Consider the following 15,223-nt stretch of genomic DNA (forward strand, 5'->3'; position numbering starts at 1 on the left):
CTATGTAGTATTCCATTTGAGAAATATACCACAGTGTGTTCACCTATTGTAATGTTAATGTACTTTGGGGTTGCTTCCATTTTTTTCGTATTATGAATAGTGCTGCTAGGAACATCCCCATCTTTTGTAGAAATATGTGCACATTTCTCATGGGTGTAGACCCAGGATTGGAATTGCCGGCTTCTATGGTAAGCATATGTTTAATTATTTGAAGAACTTCTGGACAATTTTTTTAAAGTAGTACCATTTTACATTCCTACCAGCAGTCTAAGAGCATTCCAGTTGCTCCTCTTCCTATCAACACTTAGAACTGTCAGTCTTTAAATTTTAGCCATTCTGGTGGGTGTATAGGGGTATCTCATTATGGTTTTAACTTTCATCTCCCTGATGAGTAATGATGGTGAACACCTTATCATATGACTTTTGGGCCTTTGAATATCTTTGTTTGTGAAGTGCCTATTCAAGACTTCTGTTCACTTTTTAAAATTGAGTTGTTTGATATTTTCCTATTGATTTGTAGGAACTCTTTATATATGCTGATACAGTTCTGTGGTTAGTTATACATTAGAAAGATCTTCTTCCACTCTGTGGCTTGCTTTTCTTTTCTTTTTTTTTTTTTTTTTTTTTTTTTTTTTTTTTTGTGCTAGGCGGGCCTCTCACTGTTGTGGCCTCTCCCGTTGCGGAGCACAGGCTCCGGACGCACAGGCTCAGTGGCCATAGCTCACGGGCCCAGCCGCTCCACAGCTTGTGGGATCTTCCTGGACCGGGGCACGAACCCGTGTCCACTGCATCAGCAGGCGGATTCTCAACCACTGCGCCTCCAGGGAAGCCCTGCTTTTCTTTTAATGTTGTCTTTTGATGAACAAAAGTCCTTGATTTTAGTGAAAGCACATTTATCAATCTTTTCTCTAGTGGTCAGTGCTTTTGCTGTCCTGTTTAAGAAATCTTTGCCTACTCAAAAGTCTTAAAGATATTCTCCTATGTTTTCTTTTAGAAACTTTATACTATTACCTTTCACTTTTAGGTCTCTGATCTACTTTGACACAGAGCATTTTAAGTCTCAGCAGGGCCGGGCCTCAGCCTGCCCACCCAATCCCTCCCCAAGCTTGGTGGCCCCAGCATTTGGGAGAACTCCTTCCCTCCTGAGTTGCTGGCTGCACTGTCTTTTTCACTAGCCCCTGACCTTCCCCCAGGCCCTGGATTTAATAAAAGCTCTGAGCTGCCTGTGGTTTTCAGGCTGAAGGCTGCTTCCAAACTCTGTCAGGATTCAGGCAGCAAGTGGGGTCCCCCATTCCCTCTCCATGTGCATGTCTATTTCTACCTGGTGTGTGTTAAGCTCACCAGTTTCTACAGTGCTTCTCTCCAGATAACTTTCAGGAAAGTGATCCACAGATGAGACCTGTAACAAAAGGATGTGAAATTGCTAACTAAATGGACCAGGGAGACTTTAGGGTTTCTAAAACGGTTCTCAGGGACTGCCTGGGCACCATTCTATGACAAATCCCCTAGTGCTGCCCTGCTGGACCACCTTTCTTCCTCTGAGCCAGCCTCAGGGCTCTCCACTCTTCCCCAGATGTACACACACACGCCTAGACATGTACGCAGACACACACACAACAAAAGGACACACACACACACACAGAGGGACACACAGACACACACGGGGACATATATATAAATGTATGCATAGACACACATTCTCTACCCCATAAGGTTCTGGGCTCCCATATCTCAGGCTCAAGTTCCCATTATCCCACTTTGAACAATTTGACCTTGGGCAGGTTAGCCTCCGGAGCCTCAGTGTCCCCATCTATTAGAGAGGGTGGTGGTGAGATGTCAAGGAACGCATTGCACATGTCAGGCATTGGGTAGCTGTTCAGCAAGTGTTCGCTGGAGAGCCGCCCCAAGCCCTGCTCAGATCCCTGGCTCGGGGCTATTCCGAGAAACTGGGGCAGTGAGGAGGGGCGTGGTCCGGCCCTCCGGGCTCTGTAGCAAATTCATCCCTGTACCCCCCACACAGAGTTTGGCACTGAGCTGGGAACATGGTAGAGATACAATCAAGGCCAGTTACAGGAGGGAGGTAGGAAGGGAAGATCAGGGTTTTGCTCTCCATCTTCTGGTTCTTTCCCTCTGGGGAAGCTCTAATTTGTTTCAGAGGCATGAAGGAACAGGGTCTGTCTGTCTTCTGTACCAGGTAAGCTGGGAAATGACCACTGCAGCCTCCACCGGACAAGAGGGGTCCCAGGAGGTGAGACCCAACCCTGCAGCGGAGCTGCTGACCAGAGCCCAGCTGGGCCCCTGCCGCCCGCCCGGGCCCCATGTTCTGTGCTTTCATCATGTCCACCGCCCTGGCTGGGCCTCCGCCAAGCCCTCACTCAATGGTGAGGGCCAGGCCGGGGCCGTGCCAGGCTCTGCAGAGGCCCTTGGCCAAGAACAGCAGAGCTGTTCTCCGGAAAGCTGGGGGATTAAGCTGCAGGCCAGCGGGGACTCAGGTATCCGCCTTTGTCCCGGCTTGGAGATGAGGGGCAGGATGACCTCACAGCTGCCACCCTCCCAGGGACATGCGGACAGAATACCCCCTAGACCGGCTCGCTCGGGAACAACCTTCAAACAGGCGCCAAGGCCAGATGTCTCCTGCCCCTCTGCCCCCAACAGGCCCGGGTCTCACAACCTGGAGCCCCTCTCCTCCGGCCCGGGCTGAGGCCTGACCCCGCGCCAGGCTAGACCCTGGATGACAGCGGCCTAGCTCCTGTCCCCGATCCCAGGCTGAACCCTACCCCGGACTTGGGATCTCACCTCTTCTAAGTCCCCCGGGGTTGGGGCCCAGCTGGAGCAAGGAGTGGGAGGATGTGGGGGGCTCAGGGCACAGTCCCTTCCTCTGGGGCCACCTTTGTGCTCGGCCGGGATAGTGTGGGATCGACGGCCCTGCCGTGCCTGCTGGGTCATGGTGTGAGGGGCGGATTCTGGTTAGAGGGCCGGGGCAGGAGTTGTCTCGGGGTGCCTGCGTCTGCCTGCTGAGGGGTGGAGGTACCCCACTTGCTCTGGGATGAGTCCCCCAGTGCCCGGGGCTTCTACTCGTTTCACCCGGCTGTCTGCAGTGTGTTTGCTCCCTTCCTGTCCTGTCCAGATCCAACTCATCCTTCAGGGCTTGCTTGTCTCTGGAAGCCTTCTCTGACCCTAGGCTGGGTTGAGGGCTCCCTTCTCTTTCCTCAGCCCCCTACTTCTCCCTCTTCTGGGACCCTGACCACACTGGACTGCCATCCTCCGCAGACACTCTGTCTCCCTCTGACAGGAGCCCCAGGGCAGGGCCCCCCTCCCTTCTACTCCCCAGCCTCTCCCTCTTGACCCTAATGGTCTTGCTGCCCTCTGGGCTGTGCCTGTCACTGGCTGGGTCCCCACTGGAGCAGGTGGCCGCTTGACCTGGCCCAGTCCCCTGTCTGGGCCTCCCCGCTGTGGGCCCAGGTGGGTGGGGGCATCTGCAGGGACGCTGACTCAGATGTTATTTTGGGCTTCCCTTGGGCCCAGCGGGCTCTGGGGCCTCAGACCTGTTTAGACGGCTGGGCCGGATGTGACCGAACTCCAGGCGCTTGGGCCTCCCTGGGGCTGGTGAGAGGCACGCCAAGGCAAACGCCAGCTGGGCAGGCGGCGGGCAGGGAGGACAGGCCCGGCAGGTGAAGGGATCCAGAGGTTGACCTAGGCCTGCTTCTCAGTTCCAGGGGTCCCAGCTGAGGCCCTGAGCTGCAGGGTTGGTCACTCGGCCCGGAAAGGTCATTTTACACGCCCAGAATCCCCCAATCGGAACGCCAGTCAGAGGGGGCCAGGCCTCCTAGGGCATAACCTTGACACCTCTCAAGTGGACATACACCTGTACCCCCCATGCAAGGGCCTGAGGCCCAGTTCAGATGGAGAGGCCCTTCCAACCTGGGTCTCTGGGTCCCAGAAGACGCACCTCAGGGGCTGCTCAGCCCAAGGCTGAGGGGGCAGAGGCCCTGGGCTCCGCGCCTGTGCCCCGCGGGCCTCAGCTTCCTCGTCCATCACCCGTGGGACCCCAGTGCCCTGTGAGCCCGTGGGCCAGGACAACATCAGGTCTGCTGTGCTGACGTGGCCTTCTGGGAGGGGGCAGGTAGTACCTATTGCTTTGCCCTAAAGTCTCTGTCCTCAGTCCCTGCCCTGGGCCCCAGCTCAGAAATGTCTAAGGAAACGTGAAACTCCTTAAGCTCTGTCCACCACATCCGAATTGAAAGCAGAAGGGGCTGCAGCGCTGCTGTTAAGCGCAGCAGAGCCGGTGATGGGCCCGGGGCTCTGGGCTGGGGTCCAGGTGCACACCTCTGATGCAGGCTCCATCTCTGGCACGTTCAGGACCAGCTGGCAGGTGGCTGCTCCGTGCCAGCCAGCCTCACGCTCTGGGCCCAGTGACCCGCTGGACCCACTGCCCCAGTGGGATGCCTTTCGGAGGGAAGGCGGGGATGAGGGAGGGAAAGGCTGGTCGCTGGAGGACTTCTGGGTCCCTGACACTTTCTCCTGCCACCTTGTGTTCCCCAGCGTAGTGTACCTACCCCAGAGATGTTTCAGAGCCACCTGAGGGCTGGGCCTGGGCTCTCCATTCGAGGGGGGAGGAAGGCAGACAGCACGCCCCCCCATCACCCCCGCTTTGCTTTGTCACTCGTAGCACAAGGGCAGGGACCAGTGTGAGACTAGAGGACCCTGTGGCTGGCTGGCCTCCGTGCTCAAAGCAGGAAGAGGGAGGGATGCTTTTGCAGGTAGGATGCCCGCAGGACCAAAGGCTGGTATGTCCCTGCTCTCACAGGGTGTGGGGATTCTAGCGAGCCCCTTTCTATCCTCTTGGTGTGAGCTGTCCGGGCCAAGACCCAGGTTCTAACTTCAGACCCTTCAGAGGTGAGAGGGCCCTGAGGGAGCCCACTGTCCGGAGGGTAAGACTGAGGCTCAGAGAGGGGTGTGGCTTGCCCAAAGTCACATGGTTGTGGCATTAAGGGAACTGGCATCCACATTTCTGTCTCCCAGACTCAAAGACGGTGCTTGGCCATCAGGGCCCAGGGCCTGGGTGGAGGGCAGTAGACCTCTGTTCCCTGCCAACTCCCTTTCCTCCCCCCACCCCGACCCAGATCCCAGCCCCAGGGATATTCCCACCTGGTCTCCAGGCAGGTGCAGGGGAGGGCTGGCCTCTCAGGGGCCCATCCTCTCGGGACTGAGGACAGAGCTGGCCCCAGGCAGCCCAGCTTCCCGGCAGCTGCCCAAGTATGTGGACGGCAGTGAGGACAGCCGTTCTTGCCACGTCCCCAGAGCACGCACCAAGGAAAACATGGAATGTTTCTTGGATGACATAGTCTCCATTCAAAGTCACACATTCCTGTGGGAGGGCTGTGAGGAGGGGTCTCGGCTGGCGGCAGGAGCGGGGCCTCTGCTGAGGCACGCAGTCCTGTCTGCAGACGTGGGCCCCAGCGCCGTGCGCACAGCCAAGGGGGTCCGCCGCCGGGTGGCTGAGCCGTGGGCAGGCAGCTGTGGCCCTGCCCGTGCAGGCGGCCAGGGGACACCGGCCGTGTCACGCAGCTCACTCCCTGTTCTGTGTCCTGCCCCCGGCACTCAGCGGGTACATCTCCCTGGCCCACATACGTAACCGATATGACCGTGCCCACGTGACTCCTCAGTCCTGAGCCGGCAGCCCGGGCAGCCTCTGCCCTCGCACCCGCTGGCCTTTCCCCGTCTGTGTGGTCCCGCCCGAGTACCAGCTGTGTGTCCCCTGCCCTGTACCTGGAGTGGGTGTGTCTTCAACCTGCCCTGGACAAACGGCCATTTCGGTCAACCTACTTGGGCTGGTTCAAGTGCAGCTTAGATAAGGATGTGCCCCCAGGCGCCAGCCTCAGTTTCCTCCTCTTTAAGGGGATCTCATCGTTCCCTTCACATGACCGCTGTGGTCAGGATAAGGGGCGATAGCCAGAACACTCTTGGTCTCTGGCCCAGGACTGGGCTGGGGGGAACAACGGAGAGAATGTGGGGGGGTATGAGGGGGGATTATGCTGGGGCCTCATCCTTTGGGCCTCTTTACAAAGGGAGGGAGCCTCTAGCCTTGAACTTGGAGATTCTGAGTCCTCAACAGCCCAAGATGGAGGTCAGGGACCCAGAGAGGGCATGCATGAGGCCTCTGCCTTAGAGAGCCCCATCAAAGGAAAAGCAGGTTGGCAAGAGTACCGAGTACTGTGACCAAGAGGACTGGGATGGGGTTGGGGGTTGAGGAAGCTGACGGTAGCCCCTATCCTACCTTAGGGAGGCAAGAATGACTCTGAAGAAGGGGACCTATGGGATTGGTTTTGAAGGTTGAGTAGGAGTTTGCCAGCAGATCAGCCTGGAGGACTTTATCGTCAAGGCATCATGTGTGCAAAGGTGCCGAGGTGGCAAGAAGTGTGAGGTACACTCAGGAAGTGCAGGAAGTCGGGAAGGCTGAGTTTGAAAAGGGCCATGATGAGCCGTGAAGGAGAGACTGACCTGACCAGGGGACAGTGATGAAAGAAAGCCTGGAGAAGTCAGGGAAAATTCTGGAGCAGATTTGCTTGGAGAGAGAATAAAGTGATGTGTGGAGCCACGAAGAATGAGAGGTCAAGGTGGGCTCGTGGGGAAATGCGGGCCCAGCCCTGGAAGGTCCCGATGCCTCCTTCCATCCAAGATGACCTTGACCTGCCCCAGTCTCAGTGTCTGCGGCTGGTACGGGGGAGCTGGGGTGCCCGCACCCCACTGTCTACCTTGCTCACATACTCCTGGGCCCTTATCTCCAAGGGTCTGTCATGCATGCCCACCTCGCCAAGCGGTCCCATCGTCGCTTGCCTCATAAATCAGGCCTGTTTCTCCCCAACACCTCCCTTCTCCTGCCACGCCCTCCCCTGCTGCCTGCCCTACCCTGAGTCCCACCCAGCAGGGGAGGCAGAGGAGGGCCCAAAGGTGAGCCTAGGACCTGCCCAGAGCTCCCAGCTCTGTGGAACAGATGTCCTGGTGACCTGGTTCTCGGTACGCATCCCCAAAGGTCTCCAAAGACTGCTCCAGGGGACCCCCGTTTTCCTGGCTCCTGGAGCCAGGAACAACAACAGGTCAAGGCCTGTTGCTCCTGCAGGGGACTGATCTGGGGTGGGACGGGGAGCAGGCAGAGCCTAGAGGCTGGAAACCGGCCTACACCCTCTGAGAAACTCAGAGGCCAGGACTTCCGCGGTGGTCCAGCGGGTAAGACTCTGTGCTCCCAATGCAGGGGGCCTGGGTTCGATCCCTGGACGGGGAACTAGCTCCCTCATGCCACAACTAAAATATGCCACATGCCTCAAAGGAGATCCTGCGCGCCGCAACTAAGACCCAGCGCAGCCTAAACAAATAATAAATTAATTAAAAAAAAAAAAAAAGAAGAAGAAAAGAAACTCAGAGGCCTGTGTCTGCATGCCACAATGCATCAGAGCCCCTGTCACTGCTCTACCAGGCTTCAAGCCCCTTGTCTAAAAAATGGGTACATTCACTCCTTCATTCGACAAACATTGACTGCAGGCCAGGCCCCAGGCATGGAGATGCACCAAGCAGCGCCTTGGCCCCAAGGCTACAGTCTAGAGGGGATGATAGACAAATACAGAGGAGTTCCCCAAAGTGCCTCAAGGTCTGGAACAGATGGTATGGGGGGCGCAGGGAGGAAAAGGCAGAGCGGTCAGTGCTCTCTGGAAAGAACAGGATCCATTTATAGAATACCTGGGGCCAGGATGGGGTGTGGAAAGAGTGCTGCGGGCTGAGGCAGTGGGGTGGGCAAAGGCTTGGGGAAGAGTCTAGGGACCTGCCCATGGTCTAGCTGATGGACTGAAGTGCTGGGGATGAGGGGTGGGTGACAGACCACGGGAATCAGGCCAAGACTTTCCACTAAGGCGCTGGGGAGCGAGCCATGGAGGGTTTGGGACATGGAGCATCATGGTCAGATCTGGATGGGGGCAGGTGCCCTTTGGCTGCCGTGTGGAGAACTAGCTGGAGCAGGTGGAGAGTCCTGTTAGGGGACTGTGGGATCCTGGGGGGTAATTGGGGGAGTCCCAAGAGGCCTAAATCAGAGGCGCTGTCCAAGACTGGCTTCTGTGACCAAAGGGTCACACCGCCTTCTCTGCTGCCGAGCCACCTTGGAGGAGAGGCCTGCTCATCCCTGGGGAGATGTTTCTCACTTGGGCTGCCTGGCCAGGACCCCCTGACATCTGCCCACTGCCAGATGCACCAAGTCATGTGGACTGATAATATTGCATTGGAGGAATGGGATACTCTGAGGGGAGCGTGAGGCTGTGGGAGCCCAGAGGAGGCACTGACCCTGCCTCAGCAGTCAGAGAGGGCTTCCTGGAGGAGGGGATATTTCAGCCAAGTCTTCCAGGACAAGGAGAAGTTTGCTAGTTTAAAGGGAGACAGGGGCATTGCAATTAGGGTAACCACAATTCAGAAAGCACACAAGCCAGAAATCCAAGTCTGGGTTTTGAGTAGGGTGCTTGAGAGTGGACAGTGGAAAGAAAAAGGTGGGGAGGCCAGTGGGACTGGATCTCTCCAGGCATGAAATGCCTGATGGAGGAGTTTGAACGCTTTTATAGAGGTAAGTGGGAGCCATAGGATGCTCAAAGCAGAAGGGTCACGTGACCAGATTTGCATCCTAGAATGACCCTCAGGGCATCATCGCATCCTCCGTGCAGAACACCACCCATTGGTACCAAGGAAAGCGGTGTGGGGTCCAGCAGGGGCCCCAACAGTGGGTCAAGGTAGTTTCAGAGAGGAGGTGTCACTCAATCTGGGCCTCGAGGAGGGGCATCTGACCCACACCTGTGACCCTGTGCCTGGGACGGACTCAGGGCTCTGGCAGGGAGCACTGTTGGTTGAGTGACCCACAAACACCCCCTTTCTTGGAGAGAAGCAGCGAATGGCTGGGGTCTCCTGCTGTGCCGAGGACGTGCCTCTGTCAACCCCGGCTTGCTTTCCCACTGCACGTTTCTGGAAACGGCCAGGGACGGCTTGGGGCCGTTCATCTGGTCTCTCAGTCCCTATTGCACAGCGTTAGGGGCCCTGGTCTGGGCAGCTTGCTGGACGCCCCCAAGGCCGCCCCCGCCTCTGGGAGGACAAGAGCTTCAGGGGTCCCGAGGTGTTGTTTGTTCTCTCGAAAAGGCTCCTTCTGGGATCTTCCTCAGAGGGACGGGCTCCTGAGAGCTCAGGTGGGGGTGAGGGCAGAATGCTGGGGGGCACAGAGCGTTGCCCGCATCAGACAAGCACGCAAAGTATACACGGGCCGCTACACGCGACAGCTTTGACCGACCTCAGGCGTAAAAGGGGACATATTCCAGGATTCCAGTTACCTCAAGTTCAGAAACTGTCAATACCCATCTATGGTGAGAGAGGCCAGTAGAGAGGTTATCCTGGGAAGGTGAGTCATGACTGGAGGTGGGTGTAAGGCGGCTTTTGGGGGACCCAGCAAAGGTCTATATATTGATCTGGTCAGTCTGCTGTCAACACGGAGGTGTTCAGCTTGTGAAAATTCACATTCGATTTGATGAGAGTTCACATTTGATTTGGGTGCTTTTCTATATAAATAATACTGTGATTAAAGAGTTCAAACATTAGTCACAGTATTTTAATATACATGTATGTATATATGTGTGTGTACATACAAATTTAATGTCTGTTTATCTATCTACTATTCGTCTTCTCTCTATCGATCTATCATTGCCTAGCTATGTGTATGTGGGGAAAACTTGGATAATACTTTTTCTCTATGCACGTTGGGTTCCCTGCAGGGGGGTGGGTGGAGGGAGGTAAGGACTGTGGGACCAGGTCCCCCCTCCCCTGCTCACCCTGGACAGAGACCCCCAGATCTGGCATCCCTCCCCCAGAAGGCGCAGGGGTCCCGGGGGGCCCTCGAGCTGCAGAGACAAACAGCAGTGCTGGCCAGGACAGATGACTGCACCGCCCTTCCAGCCCCTGCAAGCTGGCAGACAGAGGCAGACCAAGTTGTAAGCCCCGCATGTCTGACCTATACACCCCTGAATAAATATCTGTTGATCCACTGACTGCCCAGCTGGTAGACTCCTGTGCAGTAATGGTCAGGATACCGAGAGGCAGGTGGAGGACACACCATCTTGTCTCACTTATCAGGGACCTTCTGGGAGAAAAGAGTGGTTGACACAGCCGGCCTAGACTCACGGACAAAGGAAGGGGGAAAGGCGGCTGGACATTTGCACACACGTGGTCACAGACACACGTGGACCCGCGCGCACAGGCTTGGACACGGGCACCCGGATGTATGTTTATCCTGCTGCTGAGAGGGACTCAGCCCACCCTGGCCTCAGAGTGCCCTGGGGACAGGGCTGGTGCTGGTGCTGGGAGACCAGAGGGTGAGACCCAGATACACAAAGTGCCCCAGGAAAATGCCCAGGTGGAGCACAGACACCCACGGCAGGAGGGAGACACACCCTTGCTTGCTCTCAGTCTGGCTGAGTCTCGGCTGGAAGAGCTGGTCCCAAAGAGCCACTGGAGAAGCCGGAGAAGATGCTAGGAGGTGAGGGTGGTGGTGCAGAGAGACTCCCAGACTGGGCATCCGAATCTCGGGCCCTCTGCTCCACTAGGCTGCCACACGTGCCCCTGTTCCCCTCACCCCTGCCACCCCCTGATGACATGAGCCTTGCACTGTCCCTAGCCCCGGAGGCTGTCGGGGTCCCTCAGGCCTCCTTTGTTTTCCACTCCCACGTGGCAGCTTTGCCAGCGACCCCTGACCTCTCCCTGTCCCCCCGCTGTCCCCTGCCCAACACCCCCACGCCCCCCCCATCACATCCCCGGCCCTGATCTCATGTCTGCAGGGCCTGGGCGAGGGCGAGATAAGACGGGCATTGCACACTGCTCCCTCCTGGGGACCAACGGGAAGGGCGGGCCAGGCTGCCAGCCTCGAGAGCGCCCATGACTCACTAGGTGGGCAGGGCCGAGGCTGGCATCCGGGAGGAAATGCCACTTCCTCTGGATAAGGCGGCAGGCCCCCCGTTTTTGCCTTCTGGCTTGTGCTTTGGGGGTTTTGTTTTAAGTCCTTCCCCACTCCTCTGTTACAAAGCTATTCTCCAACAGTTCATTCTAGCAGATTCAGCCTTGCTTTTTACGTTGAGGTCTTTAATCCATCTGGAGTCACCTTTTTACGAGATATTAAGTAGGGATCCAGTTGTAATTTTTCTCTGTAAAGTGAGCCCATTTCCTCAACCCTATTAAGCGTTCCATCCTTTCTCAGTGGACCTGTGGCGGGTTAACCTCTGTCCTTGAGTTTGCTGATCTGTTCCGTCGCCCATGTGTTTGTCCTTGCACCCACACCATACTGTTTTCCTCCCGATGGCTTTGTTGTATGTGCTAATATCGGGCAGGCAAGTGCCCCTTTTTGCTCTCTTTTTCAAAGTCACCTAGCCATTCATGAATCTGTTTTCTATATAAATCTTAGAGTAAGTTTATCGAGTTCCTCAAAAATATCCAGCTGTGGGCTTCCCTGGTGGCGCAGTGGTTGAGAGTCCGCCTGCTGATTCAGGGGACACGGGTTCGTGCCCCGGTCCGGGAAGATCCCACATGCCGCGGAGCAACTAAGCCCGTGCGCCACAACTACTGACCCCACGTGCCACAACTACTGAAGCCCGCCTGCCTAGACCCCATGCTCCGCAACAAGAGAACCCGCCGCGATAAGCCCACGCACCACAACGAAGAGTAGCCCCTGCTCGTCGCAACTAGAGAAAGTCCACGCGCAGCAACAAAGACCCAACGCAGCCAAAAATAAAATAAATACATTTATTTTTTAAAAAATTAAGTGCACATGTACCTTCAGACCTCACAATCCTCCCAGCTATATCATCAAGACACTACCACCCAGGCCCACAAAGGGACGTCCATGGCAGTATTGCTCGTGGTGGCAGGGAGAGGGGGCCCCCTGGGTGCCCATTACTGGGGCGTGGGTATATAATGTGGCCACCACCCACCCCCCGGGGGGCACCAGGTAACCGTGCAAAGCGACCAGCCCAATGGAGACAAGACTACGCTATGAGATCTTAAAAACAGAGCCCCGAGTAGAAAAAGTAGGAAAGAAATGTAGCCCGTAGCCCGATTCCACTCATGTAAATAAAGAGCCCTTCAAATAGTGACACACATTTTAAAAAGATCGAGCTGAAATTCACATAACGTTAACCATTTACCATTTTAAAGCGTGCAGTCCAGTGGATTTTGTCCATTCCCGATGTTGGGCAATGAACCATCTCTCTACTTAGTTCCAAGACATGTCGTCCCCCCGAAAGGAAACCCCGTACCCATCAAGCAGTCACTCGTACTCCACGTTTTACACGAACACACATGAATAAAAGGACATTCGTTATAAAGATGACTGTAGGGTAGGGCCATGGGGCTGGAAGGCACAACGTAAATGAAACTTCTATGCCTGAAGGCCAACAAGAGATTTCAAAAATAAAATATAAGCTGGAGGTTCAGATTCCCTCTACTCTAGGGACCCGGGGAGCAGAGACCCTGGAAGAGAGAGAGAGAGACTCTTGCGGTCCCAGGTGAGTGTCCGCCATCCCTTCCTCACTCCTGGCACACGTGGAGAACAGGCTGAAGGTGGTACCTGGCCAGGCTTGGGAAGGAGATGGTGGGGAGGAAGCAGGCCGTGTGAGGCCGGAGCTGAGGGCATGGACGGACCCCTTGGGGGTGCAGGGTCGGTGCTGTTGAGGTGGTGGCCGGTAGGGAGAGCGGAACCCTGAGGGCTGTGTCGGGCCACACGCTCTGCTGGCCCCCGGGGTTCCAGGCGGCGCAAGGCCTCATTCTCCTAGCAAGAAACCCAGACGTGTGGTTTGCCAGAGGCCTGGGCTTGTTTGTTTTGGATTTGAGAAGGTATTTATGTGAAAAGTCTTACCAAGGTATAAACATTCTGGGCCTTTGCACATGCTGCAGACTTAGCTGGAATGTTCCCCCCAAGCCCCCCTCCTGCTCCGTGTCTGCCTGGTGAGCTCTAGCCCCCTCCTTCAGGAAGCTTTCTCTGACCCAAGCCCTTCCCCCCGCCCCCCTCCGCCGCCCCCACCCACCCCCCCGCCGTGCCATCACTCTCTCCTGGGAGGCCCACAGCCCCTCACGTGCCGTGCCAGTCGCCCTCTATTTCCACGTCAGCCTTCCCTCCACCCTCACTTGGAGGCATTTCTCTGGGGCAGGAGGCTGCCCTGTTCTTTCCCAGGTCCTGGCCTCCCCCCTCCACGTGGTTCAGTAAGTGGCAAGTGCATGGGTGCCTCGTGGATGTTTAGTTATACTTTCAGGGGCTCACGGCCGGGGTGAAGGCAGCACTGAGTCATCGGTTTGCATCAAGGTGGTCTCCAGGCCTCTCCTCACCTCCCCTCTGCTACCCCGGGAGGCTGGAATGAGCTTGTTGTCTACCAGAGGCTCCGGGGTCAGGGCCTGTGACAGGGAGCCCTGGCCCCCGGGGAAGGGGAGAAGTCACTATGGGTAGGCAGTCAAGACCCCAGACCCCAAAAGGCAGAGGGGAGATTGGGCACGTCAGGCTCCCACCTCAGGGGGCTTTGTGACAGGGCCCAGGGCACCTCTGTCCATCTCAGTGGCCCTTGGTTGGCCAGAAGGAGGGGGCACCAGGGGCAGCCAGTCTTCCACCCCCTAGGACCAGATGGGGGCTGCTGTGCTTGGGGTTCAGCGATAGGGCTACTTCCACACCCTCCGTGGGCCCAAGGGACCCCCTGCCCCGCAGCTTTGCAGGCCCTGTCTCTGCGTGGGGCTGATCTGGGCCAGTCTGGGAGACCTTGTTTGAGCCCTCCCTTTGGGAACGTGAGGGAGAGAAGGGAATTTTTTAAATGCATGTACTTTGATTTTCTGGGCTCCCCTCCTTGCTTGGCAGTGCTGCCCGCCTCGTGCTGTTGACCTTGGCTGTGGGTTTGTGGGGGCTGGAGCTCTCACACCATAAATTCCTGTCTTCTAGGAATCCAGCCTGGGAAAGAAAGGAAACACGGAGGAGAATATTTGATTAACATTTTTCCAACGTTACCACATCACAGAGATGTGTGGCTGGAATTCTCACCCTGGCCTGGGCAGGGTGGAACTCGGTTCATGCCCAGCTGTGGGAAGGGTGAGCTGAGTTGGGGGACCCTGCAGGGTGAGCTGGAGTGGGGTCTGGGCTGGCATCGCCCCTCGGGGTGGAGGGTTCTTGGATGGGGGCCAGGCCAGATCAGACAGACACTTGGAGACTGAACGTCTGGGAGAGTTCACCTTTGACCTCAGTGGCTCCTGGGCTGCACCCTGAGCTTGGGATGAACCCCAGGGGTGCGGGGCTCTGACCTCATTTTAACCATCTGCCTCCCACTCTGGATAGAGCCCCCCTGCCCCTGGGTGGAAGCTTGACTCTAACTCCAGACTCAGACCTGGCTCGAGGTCCACCATGACTGCTGAGCTCAGCCCCAGGCTGATTCTGGGCTTTCCTCTGTCACTGAGCTCTTACACAGAAATCCTCCCATGCCCCCTTCACGGTGCCCCAACTCCAAGCCTTTATCCACAGCCTGAGGCTAGTTCCGTGGGACCGTCCTCAGCCTGCCGTCTCCAAGCTTCTGGCTGTCTGTCCGCCCTCCTCCTGCCGAGCCAGGCAGAAGAGACGCCATTTCTCCCAGTGAGCACCCACCTGCGCCTGGCTCCCCTCCCCCGCCTGCTCAGCATCTCAGCCCACCCACCACCCTTAGGTTTGCAGCACTTGCCTTTGCATCAGTACCTTCTCAATGGCATTTAGGGATTCCATGAGCAAAATAAAAAGAGAAGCTTCCTTGAACCCCACATCCACCTTTGGCTGCTCCCTATCTCTCGCCCCCCTGTCACAGCCAAGCTCTCCAAAAAGCTGTCTGCACTGTTGTTTCCACTCCTCACCTCCCTCTCACTCCTCAGCCCACTCCTGTCTGGCTGCTGCGTGCACCGCGCCGCCCAGACGGCCCTCACCGGCCCTCACCGAGGTCAGCGGTGACCCCACGGAGCCCAGCCCCGCGTACATCACCGCGGATTTTGAGCTTGCCGTCTCAGCAGCATTCAACACTGCGGACTACCCGCTCCCCAAGACCCTCTCTTTCCCGGCTCCGGCTCCTGGGAGCCTCCTCTGCCCTCCTTGGTCGAGACAGGCAGTGTCACCTCCGCTGGCTGTCCCTCGGCCCCTCAATCTCAGTCGTCCAAACCTAGACTG

The sequence above is a fragment of the Kogia breviceps genome, chromosome 14 (assembly GCF_026419965.1).
Source record: "Kogia breviceps isolate mKogBre1 chromosome 14, mKogBre1 haplotype 1, whole genome shotgun sequence".
NCBI classification, from domain to species: domain Eukaryota; kingdom Metazoa; phylum Chordata; class Mammalia; order Artiodactyla; family Physeteridae; genus Kogia; species Kogia breviceps.